This window comes from Silene latifolia, chromosome 6 (assembly GCF_048544455.1).
Source record: "Silene latifolia isolate original U9 population chromosome 6, ASM4854445v1, whole genome shotgun sequence".
NCBI classification, from domain to species: domain Eukaryota; kingdom Viridiplantae; phylum Streptophyta; class Magnoliopsida; order Caryophyllales; family Caryophyllaceae; genus Silene; species Silene latifolia.
In genome coordinates this window covers 13,021,260-13,037,241 of record NC_133531.1, presented here as the reverse complement: position 1 = coordinate 13,037,241, position 15,982 = coordinate 13,021,260, and the positions used below count along the sequence as shown (strand labels likewise).

General features: G+C 39.6%; 1 non-coding gene and 1 pseudogene across 1 annotated transcript; one reads left to right on the top strand and one right to left on the bottom strand.

The window, feature by feature from the left end:
• The first annotated feature begins 6,777 nt into the window (after positions 1 to 6,777).
• LOC141587529 (uncharacterized) lies at positions 6,778 to 12,189 on the top strand (annotated as a pseudogene).
• Positions 7,149 to 7,255, bottom strand: LOC141589467 (small nucleolar RNA R71). The gene has a single exon (XR_012520404.1). It is a non-coding gene; the product is annotated as a small nucleolar RNA R71 (small nucleolar RNA).
• Positions 12,190 to 15,982: the final 3,793 nt, after the last annotated feature.

Here is a 15,982-nt window from a genome sequence, read left to right as displayed (position 1 = left end):
GTAAATAATTAAACCAGCCCAATAGTTTTGCTACACAGTAACGCTGAAAAACAAGGTGTGATGGGCTTAGTCCTATTCAACGCAAGATCCGCCTCTAGCACCAAGCTGAAAAACAACGCCACGATAAGAAAACACGACACGAAATTAACGGGTTTGAATTGAGACTTAGCGATTTATTTATATAAGTGGGTCACAACACCGGATTTATTTATATCGGGTTTGGGCTGAGCTCTCTAAACACAAATGACATATTTGCTAAATTAATTGTATTTTATCTTGATCCTCAATCTCATTGATATACTTATATTTTCCAAATAGTGACATGACACAAAAAATCGACATGAAATTAACGGGTTATGGTTGAGGCTTGTTGACTTTTTTATGTAAGGGAGTCGACGCGATATTTGATTGAATTGGGTTTGGGTTGAAGAGTTAGTGCCCACAAGTGACACGCACATGAACCTGATACGACCTTATTTGTTTGCTAGATTTGTTAAAAGCGTATTATTAGATTATAAAACCAATCTTAAAACTTCAACCATCAGTTTTAGCTTTTAGTTGAGATGGTTTCTTGACATGATATCATAGCCAGTGTGACTAAAAGGTCACAGGTTCAAATCTCACCATCCCTTCTTTCTAAAGTGGAATATAAGTATCAAGTATGGGGAGGCTTGCGGTGCATCTATACTTCAAGCCCAAAGGGCATTCGTGTAACGGGGCGTGTTAGAATATAAAATCGATTTTAGGACTCCAACTATCAGTTTAAACTTTTGGTTGAGATGGTTTATTGACACGTAACAAATGTGTTAAGTGAGTAAAGCTAGTGATTGTTAGGTTTGATAAAATTTTATCATTTTCCTAATGGAAAGTAACACATTTCAATTAAAAATCGATTTACAAATTGTTACGTAAAACCATTTCAAAAATAGGACTAACCCAATGACAAAAAAACTAACTAAATTAATTAATAAATGTAAAAACAAATTATTTTAATAACTTAATATTGTATATTGATAACTTCCATTGTTAATATGTTATCAAAATAAAATTTAAATTTAATATAATTAAATGGTACTCCGTAACATATTATTCTTTTTTTTGGGTCAATCGCGTACTATAAGGTGGATTATATAAAGAATTGTGAAACTATATAATCTTTTGTAATCACACAAATCAAGTGAATCATGCCTACATGTGAGTTAACTATTTTTAAAATGGCAATAATTTGTGAGAAATGATAAATACAATCCTTAGGGCTGTATTTAAGAAACTAAAAAAAAAACAAATTCTTAATATATACGTTTATTGTATTGGTTAATCTGTAATTTAATTGTTAATTTCTAAAATAATACCAAATTTAGAATGTATTTAATGTTTAAATACAACCCTAGGAGTTGTATTTATCATTATTCGTAATTTTTAAACCGATTTTTGCATTGTTAAACCCAAAACTTCAACCCATGACACCATCATTTACATTGTTAATTAGGAAATCAACATGCATCATCTCAATAATTTGAATCTCTATGTATACCAAGCTAATACGAGTCATAAGTCAAACTCTTTAGCTATCAACATGTTAGTTTTCCAATTAAAATATGGGTAATAATTATAGACGCCAAAGTGTTTCGTATTAAACCATGTTACTAAGATCAAATCTACAATCATTGTAATTTGTAATTATAATATTATGCAGTCATGAAATACGTTGATCTTATATTTGTCGTTTGTGATAATTCAAAGATCTTATGGTACACATTACCAAGTTAGCAACTACAACAAGCAACTTGATATATGTATATTGTCTTGTTTAAGATATACACTATTGGTTCGTACCAAAAAAAAAAAAGATATACACTATTGGTCATAAACTTAATTTAAGACGGGTCAAATACTACTAAATGGTGATAATAAAGATTAAAATTTTAGTATTTTTGAGGTAATTTATTATGTGATTTTATATGTATTTGACAAATTTTAAGTTTAAGACGGACAATGACCGTATGTAATAAAACTAGTGAGAGGCGTTTTTTGTCCATATTATTTTTGAGATTTATTGGAGGTATCGATTCGTACATACTCCGTAGTACATAGTACATACTGAGTAACCTTTTGTCCGCCAACCTTTACTTTTTGCCAATAGATGTGGCACTCCTTCTTGCCGTACATAAATGAATATCTACTCGTACAAGTGAATGAAAAGTTAGATGGATTTGTGTCTAAACAATTGACAACATGGACAGTTTTTTTAACGATTAATAGTAATCACAATAGCCAATGGGGATTAATCGGTGTCTCGATTTTCTGTAAAGTTAAAGACAGTTTTAAACAAGAACAATTAATAGTTTCTATGTAAATAATCAAGAGGTTATAAGACGTCTTTAGTAAAGACGATCTCGAGAAAAAACCTACTCTTTTTCGGAAGCTTAAAACTCAAAACATAACACCTGAGAGCCTGATGTCCGTTACATCAATACCTACTAGAGCTGCATGACAAACTCGAGGCGTCCTTGTCAACTTCTTATCATCATCGTCATTTAATATTATCTCAATTCTTAGCGTGTCCTCCGCTAAGACAGATAAAGAATTAATCGGTGTTCCATTTACTAACACCGATAAAGAATCATTTTTTATACTCCCTCCTATTCACAATAAACCTCCCATTTCATTTTGGCACAAATATTAAGGAAACACACTACTCCACCATATAACTAAATTTGGACCACACAAATACACTACCCCACCATACAATTAAATTTGGACCATACAAACACTTAACAAAAAAGGAAATATGGAAGTTATTGTGAATAGATGGAAAAGGAAATAGGGAAGTTTATTGTGAATAAGAGGGAGTACATTCAAAGATCCAAGAAATCCACTTATTATTTAAACCCATTTGTTTAAAAATTACCTCAATAAAGTTACATTATAGTCGATTGTACGCTTTCTCTATATCAAGTTTAATTGCAATCTAACCTGCTCGGTCTTTTTTTTATGTTCAAACGAGTTGAAAATCTCGTGCGCTAAAAGGATATTATCTTGAATGAATTGATTAGGTGTAAAAGCACCTTGAAACGGTTGGATAATCTTATGCACTACGAAGACGGTTAGCCAAGACTTTTGAAATAATCTTATAAATTGTTGAACAAAGGCTAATAGGGCGAAAATGATTGGCTATTTGAGGATTATCAATTTTAGTAATCAATGCTATGAAAGTATGGTTAATTTCTTTTAATAATTTACCTGGTTGAAAAAATGTTAAAACTGCTTTAGTAACCGAATTTCTTACAATATCCCAATATTTTTGAAAGAACTCTGTGAGAAGTCCATCGGGACCTGGACTTTTATTTGCAACTAAACTAAACACAGTTTGTTTAACCGCTTCCATACTAATATTACTTGTAAGAAATTTGTTATCTTCGGCTGTAATTAATCAATTAATAGACTTAAAATCTTCATTTTTGTCGAAATTACACAATTGATTTTTTGTAAACCTAAGTTTAAATTCATCCGATATTTCTTGTTTAATAAGGTCTTTATCAGTAATACAAGTACCATTTTTATTTATAAACTGCTTAATTCCATTTCTACTATGTCTAATTGTGGCATAGCTTTGAAATGTTTTGGTATTGTTATCTCCAAATTCGCTTTGGTTATACGAGATTTTTGTTACCAATAGACATGTTTATAGTCAAGAAGTGCATCACGCTTTTTCAGCCATCTTAATTGCGCGTTTTCTAAATCGGTAATATGAGAAGAGCCTAGTTATTTTTGTATATTTTCTTTACTTATGGATTGTTTGTATACAGAGTACTTTTTAATTTTTTTCCCAATGGTTGGAGTTTTACCAAGAAAGTTACGGAGTACTCCCTCCAATTCACAATAAACCTTCCTATTTTCTTTTTCGGTTATTCACAATAACCTCCCTATTTTCTTTTTTGGGTTGTGTTTGTGTGGTCCAAATTTAATTGTATGGTGGGGTAGTGTATTTGTGTGGTCCAAATTTAATTATATGGTAGGATAGTGTGTTTCCTTAATTTTTGTGCCAAAATGAAATGGGAGGTTTATTGTGAATTAGATGGAGTATTAGTTAAGGGGGTTATCATTTTTCTAGCCTGTAAACTTGGAATTTGCTTACGCGAGTATGCACTACTCATCCGCAAACCCACTATATAAAATTGCCGAGGTCACCATCTTTGAACTAAGTCCCAACTAAATTACTTGGTCGATGATTTTACTTAAATCACCAACAAATTCGTTATCATGTTTTCTCCAATTAATTAAGATGAGTGCTCTCAATAGAAGAAGTTTTAGATACGTGTTAAACTGATCTTTACTCCGTACTTTATTTGTGAGTGCAGTGGTTGGGGCCTGGGGGTGTTATGGTCATGGAGATCAACTTAATTAATTGGACAAGCAATAATACTACGTCAACAAAAAGTGGAATAATAAGAGAAGATTATTATTCGATAGTTCTTTGGACATAGCGTTTTCTAAGACCTTGTTATGCAAGCCCATTAGCTTAGTATTACTTGTGTTTGCTGGAGTAGGGAGCTATTGAGACACTGAGATAATACTGTTGTATATTATTTGTGTTTGCAAAGTGCAGAATCCGAATAGCAGTTGTTCTTTGCTTGTCCACTTTCGTACATTGATGAATAAACATTCGGCCCCTTTTTACCCTTCCTTTTGCTAATCTTTTGGACTACTTAGGCACGATCTTAGGCATGTTTCTTGCATTTTGCTCCATATTCCCGCTACTATCGATTCCGGTGCTCTATTGTAGGTAATTGAGCTAGCTAGAGGAAATTTGGGAAGAAATAAGGCACAAGAGGAAGATAGCAAGGAAGAAAGAGGAGGAAAAGACGAAGAGCGACCCCGAGTCGGGTAGCCGATTGCCCCGACCCGGCGGGTCGTCATGTTGCCAATTTCGAGCTTCAAATTTGAGATTCCTCGGCGCCGGATGGGCAAATGGCCACGGCCGATCGACCATTGGCGGTCAACACTACACGTGTTTTGTATTAATTTCCCCTTTTTGTAACTTAAGTAGGAGGACACTATAAATACCCCCAAAATTCGGTGTTTTGACACATAACCCTAGATCTGAATTATTTCCCTTTCCAAGTTTCAAACTTTGTTAATTATTTCACTAATCTTTCCCTAATCATTCCTTAATTAGTCTAGTTCTTCAATTAATTAGTAATTGGAGTTGGGTTGTAAGAAGAATTGAAGGTTCCTCCTTCTTTAATTTTCTATCCTAATTCCTTTCTTACTATTTGATTGGTATTATTTCTCTCCTTATTTCCATTTGTTTACATTTTGTTCTTCCTTCAAGTTTTTGATTGTTTATGTTAAAATTGTTGTTGTTGTTTGTTTGTTGTTCTTATTTTCATCATTGTTCATCTTTGTATTGTTCATCTTTCTTTTGTCTCTCTTTAATTTGTTCATCCTTGGTTAGTTGTCCTCAAAGACTTAATCTTTGAGTTGATTTGGGTAAAGATTGTGTCTTTTAGTTTAATCACTCTTGTTATTAGATTAAATCATCTTTCTCTACAACTATTGTTGGATTATTGCATGTTTAGTGGTAAAATTCATCTTCCCACCATGTTTGTGACCAAAGTTCCCATCTTTATTGTTTATTTTGCAATTAGGACCATGATTAGTGAGTAGTCTCCTTCTAGGACTCGGTTTGGCCCGATATGGGTAATTTCACTAATTAATTGTCATTAAGGCTAATTTGAGGGGAAAATTGGTTAGGGTAGTCTTGGGGAATTTTCATGCTTAAGGTTTGGTTTCCGGGTGGTGTCGGCTTTTGACCCTTGTCCACCAACGGAAGTTGGTTAGGTTGTTAGTCGAGTATTTGGGGACCGACCCTTGTCACCAACTAAGGTTGAGACCGGAAGGGAGAACCGAGGGAGGGTGCCCCTAGGCTAGTGTTTGAAATCGACCTCCGGAAGGGGGATGACCCGGAATATGATGAGGGCTTAATGACCTTGACCATTTACTTGACCTCCTTGGGAAAATGCATGTTCTTGAGGTTGTCGGGTTTTGAGTTAGGGAGTCCGGCTTTCGAACCCGGGAGGGGGGTTAGTCGGAGTAGCTAGTGTCCTAGTGCGAGACCGGAAGGGAGGTTCTAGGCGAATTAGAGCCATCTCCCCCTTACCTTTCTACCCCTTTTGATTAGCCGAGACGATTAGTATGTGGAATTACTCATATTCATGGTCGGACCGAGTTCTAGTCTTTCTCTTTATTTGATCTATCTCCTATCTTTAGCTTGTTTTTACCTTATCTTGTTGTTTGTCTTTAAATTTGTTAGTTTAGCGTTAGTTTGTTACTACCCTCTTTGTTATCTATCGACTTAGCTAAGCTCAAGAATATAGACAATTAGTAATCACCCCTACTCCTTGTGGATCGACCCTCTAGAGTGTACAACGATAAAATCGTGCACTTGCGAGGTTTAACTTGAGACCATCAAGTTTTTGGCGCCGTTGCCGGGGAGTACGGCTTGATATTAATCGTTTTTGTTCTAGTTTGGACTAAGTCCTTTGTTACTAATCCTTTCTTTCAAGTGCTTAGGTCTTTTGCATGAGTAGGCGACAAAGAAGAGGTCAACCAACATATCCTATTGATCTTGAAATTGAAGCTACGGCAAGAAGACTTAATTCATTAAGAAGAAGGGGTTTTCTAGATATACCACCAATTGAAGAAGCTAATCACCAAGAAGCTACCGAAGTGTTTGAAAATCCTTTTGGGGTTTTAGAAGAAGAGCCTAACACCATGGGTGATCCGGTTCCGATAAGAGACACTATGGCTCCTAAGCACATAGTCAATCCAAGCATTCAAAGGCCACGAATTCAAGCTAATAACTTTGAGATTAAAAATGCCTTGCTCAACCTTGTTCAAGACAACCAATTTGGAGGAGGTCCCTTGGAGAACCCAAATGATCATTTAAATGATTTCCTTGAAAATTGTGATATGTACAAATCAAATGGGGTTTCCGATGACGCGGTTCGCCGTAGGTTGTTCCCCGTTCTCTTAGGGGTTCGGCCAAGGATTGGTTGAAGAATTGTGACCCGGATTCCTTCAAGACATGGGATGAGTTGGCTTCGGCATTTTTGAACAAGTATTTCCCACCCTCAAGAACGGCCAAAGTCAAGAGTGAACTACAAAGCTTTACTCAAGAAGAGGATGAGACATTATATGAGGCATGGGAGCGGTACAAGAAGCTCCAACGGTTATGCCCACACCATGGCATCTCCGAGGCCGAGCTAGTGAACAATTTCTACAAAGGGTTGACTCAAGACCTTAGGCTTTCATTGGATGCGGGATCGGGGAAAGGTGCCTTAGACATCTTGGGGCATAAAGCGGCAAAGGAACTAATTGAGGAGATGGCCTCAAGAACTATGGAATGGGGAAGTGATAGGCAAATGAGGAAGGGCAAGAGCAAGGATTCTAATTCGGTTTTGAATGTGGAGGTTAAGGGTATGCTAGATGAACTCACCCAACAAGTTGCTTTGCGAAATTCAAAACCTAAAGGCTCCGATATGAGGCAAGTCTTGTCTTGTGAGTTGTGTGGTGAACAAGGGCATACTCCCATTGGGTGTCCCTTGATTGCACCCCTAGGTGAGGAATGCTATGAGCAAGTAAATGGGATTTGGGAGTCAACTAGTGCAAGGCAAGGGTTCAACAATAATAACAACAACCAATTTGTCAATGGAAAAAGAACTCACCCTTTCTTATCTTATGCTTCACAAAACATTCAAAATCCCACCACTTCCCAACCTCAACAACAACCAAGGTTCAATCAACCATCTCCACCCGGTTTCCAAGGGAAACAATTCATCACCCAAAACCAACAACCATTTGGGGGTTTCAAGGGGCAAAATTTCAATCAACAACAAACCCAAAATTTCCAACCACAAAACCAAAACTTCCAAACCCCTCAAAAACCATCTTGGGAACAAGCTTTTGAACAATTGGTTATTGCAAATCAAAAATCCGACTCAAAGCTTGATAACCACATTGCCTCACAAAACCGGGTGAATGATGAAATACGGGCATCACAAAAGGCTACGGAAACTCATGTGGCCCAAATTTCTCAACAATTGAGTCAATTGGCTCAAAATCCGGGGAAGTTTCCGGGTAATACGGTTAACCCAAGGGAGATGAATGCGGTGTTTTTGAGGAGTGGTAAGCAATTGGAGGAGGTTGAGAAATCTCCTAAGTGGAAGAGAAAAAGGGTGACTAATGAAGTTGTGAAAGAGCACCCGGTTGAAATTGTGAAAGAAGATGAGATTGTGGTGGAGAAGTCTAAGGAGGTGGAGATGGTTGATCCTCCAAAGCAAGATGAGAAGTCTAAGAATGTACTCCACCACCAAGGGAGTATGTAGCACCGGTACCCTTTCCACAAAGGCTTGCAAGGCCTAGAATTGAAAAGAAATATGAGAAGTTTGTTGAGATCTTGAAGGGAATGAATGTAACTATTCCTTTCCTTGATATGATTACCGAAATTCCATCTTATGGCAAGTTTCTTAAAGAACTTGTTACCTTGAAGAAGAAGAATGGAGAGGTGCAAACCATCAACCTCTCTAAGGAATGTAGTGCTATTCTTACTCACACCAACAAGCTTCCAAACAAGCTAGAAGATCCGGGTAGCTTCTCTATCCCTTGTTCTATCCAAGGGGTGGCTATTAAGAGAGTTTTGTGTGATTTGGGGGCTAGTGTGAGCCTCATGCCACTTTCAATATTCAAGAGGCTTGATTTGGGAGATTTGAAGCCAACTAGAGTTTCACTTCAACTTGCCGATCGGTCGGTCAAATTTCCCATTGGTGTGATTGAAGATGTACCCTTGGTAGTTGGGAAGCTTGTCATACCATGTGATTTCTTTGTTATGGATATGCCGGAGGATTACAATGTGCCTATCATTTTAGGCCGACCTTGTCTTGCTACCGGTGGAGCTATGATCGATGTAAAGAGTGGCAAGTTGTCTTTACAAGTGGGTGAAGATAGAGTGGAATTTGAACTCCACAAGTCAATGGAAGCTCCTTCTCTAGGTGACACTTGTTGCATTGTTGACATTCTTGAGAATCCCATGGAGGAGCATGACCCGAAAGCTTCCTCTATGGATCCTTTGGAGACTTGTCTTGTTAGTGGGTATGAGGTCGATGACAAAGATGTTGAGACTCTTGCATATGTATGGATGTTGGATTCGGCTCCTATTCATGAACAAGCACCCAAATTTGAAGTGTTGGAAGTCGGTAAGAAGGAGGAGAGTTCCACGCCTCCTCCTACGGTTGAACTTAAACCTCTTCCCTCTTCTTTGAAGTATGAATTTCTAGGAGATAATTCCACTTTTCCCGTCATCATCAATAGTGCACTTGATGAGACCCAAACCTCAAAACTCATTTCTTTGCTCAAAAGGTTCAAGGGTGTCCTTGGGTACACTATTGGTGACCTCAAGGGGATTAGTCCCTCTTTGTGCACTCATAAAATTCTTCTTGAAAATGAGGACGCATCCTCAATTGAGGCACAAAGAAGGCTTAACCCCATCATGAAAGAGGTTGTAAGGAAAGAAGTCCTTAAGCTACTTGACGCGGGCATTATCTATCCTATTTCGGATAGTAGGTGGGTAAGCCCGGTCCATGTAGTTCCCAAAAAGGGAGGCATGACGGTAGTGCGAAATGACAAGAATGAATTGATTCCTACAAGGACGGTAACCGGGTGGAGAATGTGCGTGGACTATAGGAAGTTGAACAAATCCACCCGGAAGGATCACTTTCCTTACCGTTCATGGATCAAATGCTAGAAAGATTAGCTCAACACAACTATTTTTGCTTCTTGGATGGCTATTCGGGATTTTTCCAAATCCCTATCCATCCAAGTGACCAAGAGAAGACCACCTTTACTTGCCCATTCGGCACCTATGCATATAGGAGGATGCCGTTTGGGCTATGTAATGCTCCCTCTACCTTTCAAAGAGCTATGATGTCAATTTTCTCCGATTTCATTGAACAAGAAATGGAAGTTTTCATGGATGATTTCTCGGTTGTTGGGAAAAGTTTTGAAAATTGTTTGATGAATTTGGAGAAAGTTTTGAGTAAATGTCAAGAGTCCAACCTTGTACTCAATTGGGAGAAGTGTCATTTCATGGTACAAGAAGGTGTTGTGTTGGGACACATAGTGTCCAACCGAGGAATTGAAGTTGATAAGGCTAAGATAGAGGTCATAGCTAGTCTCCCACCTCCCACCAATGTTAAGGGGGTGAGAAGTTTCCTTGGTCATGCGGGCTTTTATCGCCGCTTCATCAAGGACTTCTCTAAGATCGTGAGACCCTTGACCGAGTTGTTAGCCAAAGATACCCCTTTCTTGTTTTCTAACCGGTGTCTTGATGCTTTTAATAGGTTAAAGGAAGCTTTGACAAGTGCTCCTATTATACAACCTCCGGATTGGAGCTTGCCGTTTGAGTTGATGTGTGATGCGAGCGATCATGCCTTGGGCGCGGTATTAGGCCAAAGGAAGGATGGAAAGGTGCATGCAATTCATTATGCAAGCAAAACTCTTGATGATGCTCAAACAAATTACTCAACAACGGAAAAGGAGCTCTTGGCCGTGGTTTTTGCAATGGAAAAGTTCCGGATCTATTTAGTGGGAGCTAAGGTTATAGTGTTCACCGATCATGTTGCTTTGAGACACTTGCTCATCAAGAAAGAGTCCAAGCCTCGGTTGATTAGATGGATATTACTTCTCCAAGAGTTTGACATGGAGATTAGGGATAAGAAAGGAGTTGAAAATGTGGTGGCCGACCATTTATCCCGGCTAATCAACCTCAATGTTGACAATGGGCTTCCTATCAATGATCACTTGCCCGATGACCACTTGTTGTCCCTAAGTTTGGGTGAAGCACCGTGGTATGCGGATATAGTGAATTATTTGGTTTCCGGGATAATCCCGCACGATTACGACTATCACAAAAAGAAGAAGTTCTTCCACGATGTGAGGCACTATTATTGGGATGACCCATGTTTGTACAAGTCTTGTGCCGATGGGATGATAAGAAGGTGTGTTCCAAGAGAGGAAGCTACCTCCATTATGAGCCATTGCCATGACTTGCCTTGTGGTGGCCATGCAAGCTCCAAGAAGACGGCCGCTAAAGTGCTTCAATGTGGTTTCTTTTGGCCCTCTCTATTCCGTGACGTTGCCTTTTATGTTAAAGGATGTGACAAATGCCAAAGGAGCGGGAACATCACAAGGAAGCATGAAATGCCCATGAATTTCATGCTTGAGGTTGAGCTCTTTGATGTGTGGGGGATAGATTATCAAGGTCCCTTCCCATCCTCATTCGGCAATGAGTACATACTTGTGGCGGTCGACTATGTAAGCAAATGGGTTGAGGCAATCCCAACCAAGACTTGTGATGCTAAGGAAGTGATCAAGCTACTTCAAAAGGTCATCTTTCCTAGGTTTGGGGTCCCGAGAGTCCTCATTAGCGATCGTGGTACTCATTTCGGAGAGAGAGTATTGGAAGCTTTGTTGAAAAAGTATGGAGTGCAACAAAGGAAGAGTCTTGCCTACCATCCTCAAGCTAATGGGCAAGCCGAGATTTCCAACCGAGAGTTGAAGACTATACTTGAGAGAACCGTGAACAAGTCAAGAAAAGATTGGTCCTTGAAAATTGATGATGCTTTGTGGGCTTACCGTACGGCCTTCAAAACACCTATCGGTACCTCACCATTCCGATTGGTGTATGGCAAGGCTTGTCATTTGCCGGTTGAACTTGAACATAAGGCATATTGGGCCATCAAGCATCTCAACTATGACTTGAAGACGGCCGGTGAGAAGAGACTTCTCGATTTGAATGAATTGGAAGAATTTAGGCTAGAAGCCTATGAGAATGCCAAGTTGTACAAGGAAAGGACGAAAAGATTTCATGACAAGCACATAATTAGAAGGGAGTTCAAGGAGGGGGAATTGGTTCTTCTATACGATACCCGTTTGAAGTTCTTTTCCGGAAAATTGAGGTCGAAGTGGACCGGACCCTTCACCGTGGTCCGATCTTTCCCTCATGGGGCGGTGGAAATAAGCCAAGGAGACCGAACTTTCAAAGTGAATGGTCAAAGACTAAAGCACTATCACGTTGGCAATCCCGTCCAAAAGGAAATGAAGACCCTTGAAACCTTTCTAGTGAATTAAGGTTCTTTTCCATCCTCATCATGAAAATTTGTTGGCTTGTTTACTTGGTCGAGCCTACGACATAAAACAAGGGCGCTACATGGGAGGCAAACCATGGAATTTGTATATAGATTGCATTTTTGGTAGTTAGTCGTTGTATTATTCATTTTTGAAGGCCTGACGATGGGAAGGAGGGCCGGCGGCCGGTCGGCTGACCGGCGCCGAGGCATCTTGAATTTTGGAGGTCGAAAAATTAGAAAATGAAGTGAGGAGGACGCTGGGCGGCGAGACCGGGCGGTCGGTCGACCGACCGCGCGAGACATGTCTATTTTGACACAAAAAATCGATTTTTGAAAAAAATGCTGTATGACCGAGAGCCGGTCGACCGGCGGCCGGTACCCAGCCGGCTCCCAGCCCTTTTTCCGCCTTCTATATATTTACCCACCCACCCTTTTTCCCACCACTCTCTAAAATTCACTCTCTCTCTCTACATTCCCTCAACATAAAATCCTCTCTAATTCCCCAATTCAACCCACACAAATACTTCCCTTTTCACCTAACTTGAAGATGGCTTCCAAAAGAACAAGGGCGGACACGGCTAGGGCCATTGAGGAGTCGGCTCAATTCGGGGTGGCACAAGTGACGGATACCTCACCGGATCCCGATTTCCCTAATCTGGTTTTTGCCTCCGGTACTCAAAAAGGTAAGTTCCTCTTATTTAAAAATCGTCCAATTCATGCTACTAAATTCATTTGTAGCCAAACAATGAAGGACCTAGGGATAGATACCGATGCTAAGAAATTGTTTAGAGGGGTGGGAATGGGATTCTTGTACACCCTTAAGCGATTGACTTACCCTTGCCTTACTTGGGAATTTTTGAGCTCGCTTCAAGTTGACAAAAGGAGAAGCACCGGGGAAATTGTTGAGATTAGGTTCCGTCTTATGAACCGAAACCACACTATGAACTTGAAGAGGTTTGGGAAGGCCTTTGGTTTGAATTACATGGACTCTTATAGGGAACCCGCCGACTTTCATCATTCTAGGGTTTGGGAGGCTATTTCGGGTAAGCCCGATCCCACGGTAGGAAAAAGGAGTGCCAACTCTATTCATTTTCCGGCTATAAGGGTTTGGCATCGATTTATGGGGTGGACCATCTTTGCTAGGAGTGAGCCGTGGTCCGTAAGGACCGATGAACTAAATATCCTTGGGTCTTACCTTTTCCAAAAGCCCAAGCCGTTACAAATTAACATTGCTCACCACTTTGTGCTACACCTTCGGAAATTGGCTAATTTCCCGGACCAAAGTGTGGGAATTTTTGTGGGTGGGATGATTACTCAATTGGCCAAGGATATTGGAGGGTTTGACGAGTCTTTGTACAACCCGGTTCAAGAACCTAATGTCTTATCTAAGTTCTACTTGACGCACTCTTTGGAATGGTTTAAGGTTGACCCCGCCGATAATCGTGAATATTGGCAAATCGATGACAAGGATTCAATTGTCCTTCCAAACACTAAGGAAACAACAATCAAGCAAGACCAAACTAGCTACCTCCTCACGGTACGTGAGCGTGACCACACCGGGGGTGCCCGACAAACACTTTCTCGGCGAGAGCGCCATGGCCCGACTTCGGAATCTAACCCATCCACCTTTACCTCTTTGCCACAACAATTTGACACTCACTCTATGCCTTCAACGTCTCAACAACCGAGCTATCAACACCCTCCCCTTGACCCTACTTTGGTAGGGTACTTTGACAACTTAAACTTGGCGTTGGGTGAAATGAAAAGTGAAATGAATACTCGGTTTGACGCGGTTGACCGAAGGCTAGACCACATCTACTATAACCAAGGAGTAGGGAATTACCCTATTTATGATGATTATGCCCGCCGCGGGTTTGTCACGAGGGATGGGCCGCACCCGGATTACTTCCAATGGTCCACCCATGGTTACACTGAGCCGACTATTCGCGGAGGGTTCCACATGCAGTCGGATTACTTTGGTAACCCGGCCTTCCCTACTCCCGTGGTTCATCATGAGAGTGGCACGTGGTATAGTGGAGTGGCTCCTTCATTTCATGGTGATGCGGGGGCGTCGGGGTCCGGAGGAGGATGGAATTTGAGTACCGATGATGATGTTATTCGTGATTTGGTAATGATGATTTCAATTTGGAGGATGATATTGATTTTGGGAATTGAGTTGGTGAAGTGGAGAGGGTACTTTCAAATGTGAGCTCTTGGCAATGGTGGCTTCTTATGCATCTCGTTCCTTGACCCTTTGTTAGTATTTCATCTCTCCATTTCTTGAAGATTGGTAATATTTCTTGTTGAGAGAGTAGAGTGGCTCTTGGAATTTCCTAGCCTTGAACCATCATAAGGCTTATGCTCCCGTTTGAAAATCCAAAATGACAAGTATGATCTCTCCCTTTTATCCAAATTTCTCATTCATGTTTAAATTTTCCGCATGCACTTAGTTGTTAAATCATTTAGTTGCATCATATAGGATTGCATTAGATTTCAATTTTGTAATATATTGTCACATTTAGTAATTGCATTCACTTAGCATAATTTGCATTGTCATTTCAATTTACCATATAGAATAGAGCATGCATTGCATTTTCAAAATAAAAACCAACTAAAAATTGAAAAATGACCAAAAACCAAAAACATGTTATTTATTTCACTAAATTGCCCTCCCATGTCTATAAATAAGTGTGGGGAGGGCCTAAAAAAAACCAAAAAACATGTCTTTTTATTTGAACTCCCTCCACACATTTATTTCCATTTGGAGCTAATGTAAATAAATAAGTGTGGGGAGGGAGTTCTCATATCAAAAACCCAAAAATACGTTTTTTTTTAATTTTTCAAAAACAAAAATCACAAAAATATGTTATTTTCCTTTGAAAAATCAAAAATCAAAAAAATATGCTCATTTCTTTTTGTTATTCACTCCCTGTGCTTTTGTCCATTGAGGACAATGTACATCTCAAGTGTGGGGAGGGAAATATCCACCCTTGTGCATATTTGTTTATAATTGTAAATGTTTATAAATTAGAGAAAATGCCTAAAAATTGAAAAATTTCTGAAAAATTCAAAAAAAAATTTGCATTGTATATATATGTTTTGTCTAACATTTTGGCTTGGCGCATTGACCACTTGAGGCAAAAGGGAGCTAGAAGACCGCTTGGAATAATCTTTCCTATCTCTTGCTCCTTTTACTATTCTTTCTTTTTGGTATCTTGCATATTTTGAAGGAGAATGGGAATTTTGTTGCTTTGGGTGTCTCCTTGGGAGACCGTTTGGAATTTTGGTGTTGATGTGCTGCTAGGTTTAGCCAATTTGTTGCACGTTTCATTTCATGTTTGTTTAAATTTCCGCATGCATTTGGTCACATGTAAATATTTGTTGCATTTCTTTGTTTTTGCATTGAGTTTGTAAATAAGTTTTTAAGGAAGAACATGGTCAAAGGAAGGGAACCAAGTACCCCCATGATGAGCTTATGTGTCCCATTGTGCCTTTCCCCTCCTCGTGACTCGCACCCGTGGCCTCTTAGTTAGCCGAGGAAGGAGGGCTTGACCAATGAGTTTAGACCGACCTTGTGAGACCTAGGGCCGTAGACTAGACCTTTGGCTCGACTTAGCTACTCAAAGGTAAGGGTAGAGCCTCCTAGGGTGGGTACATTCATACCCCGCCCTCATTTAGGTTCGAGAGTAGGTCTCCTCGCGAGGCGTGTCACATCACTACGCATAAGTGTGTCGCATCGTCCTTAGATCATGAAATTGCATTGCATTTTTGTGCATACGATATGAAGCAAAAAT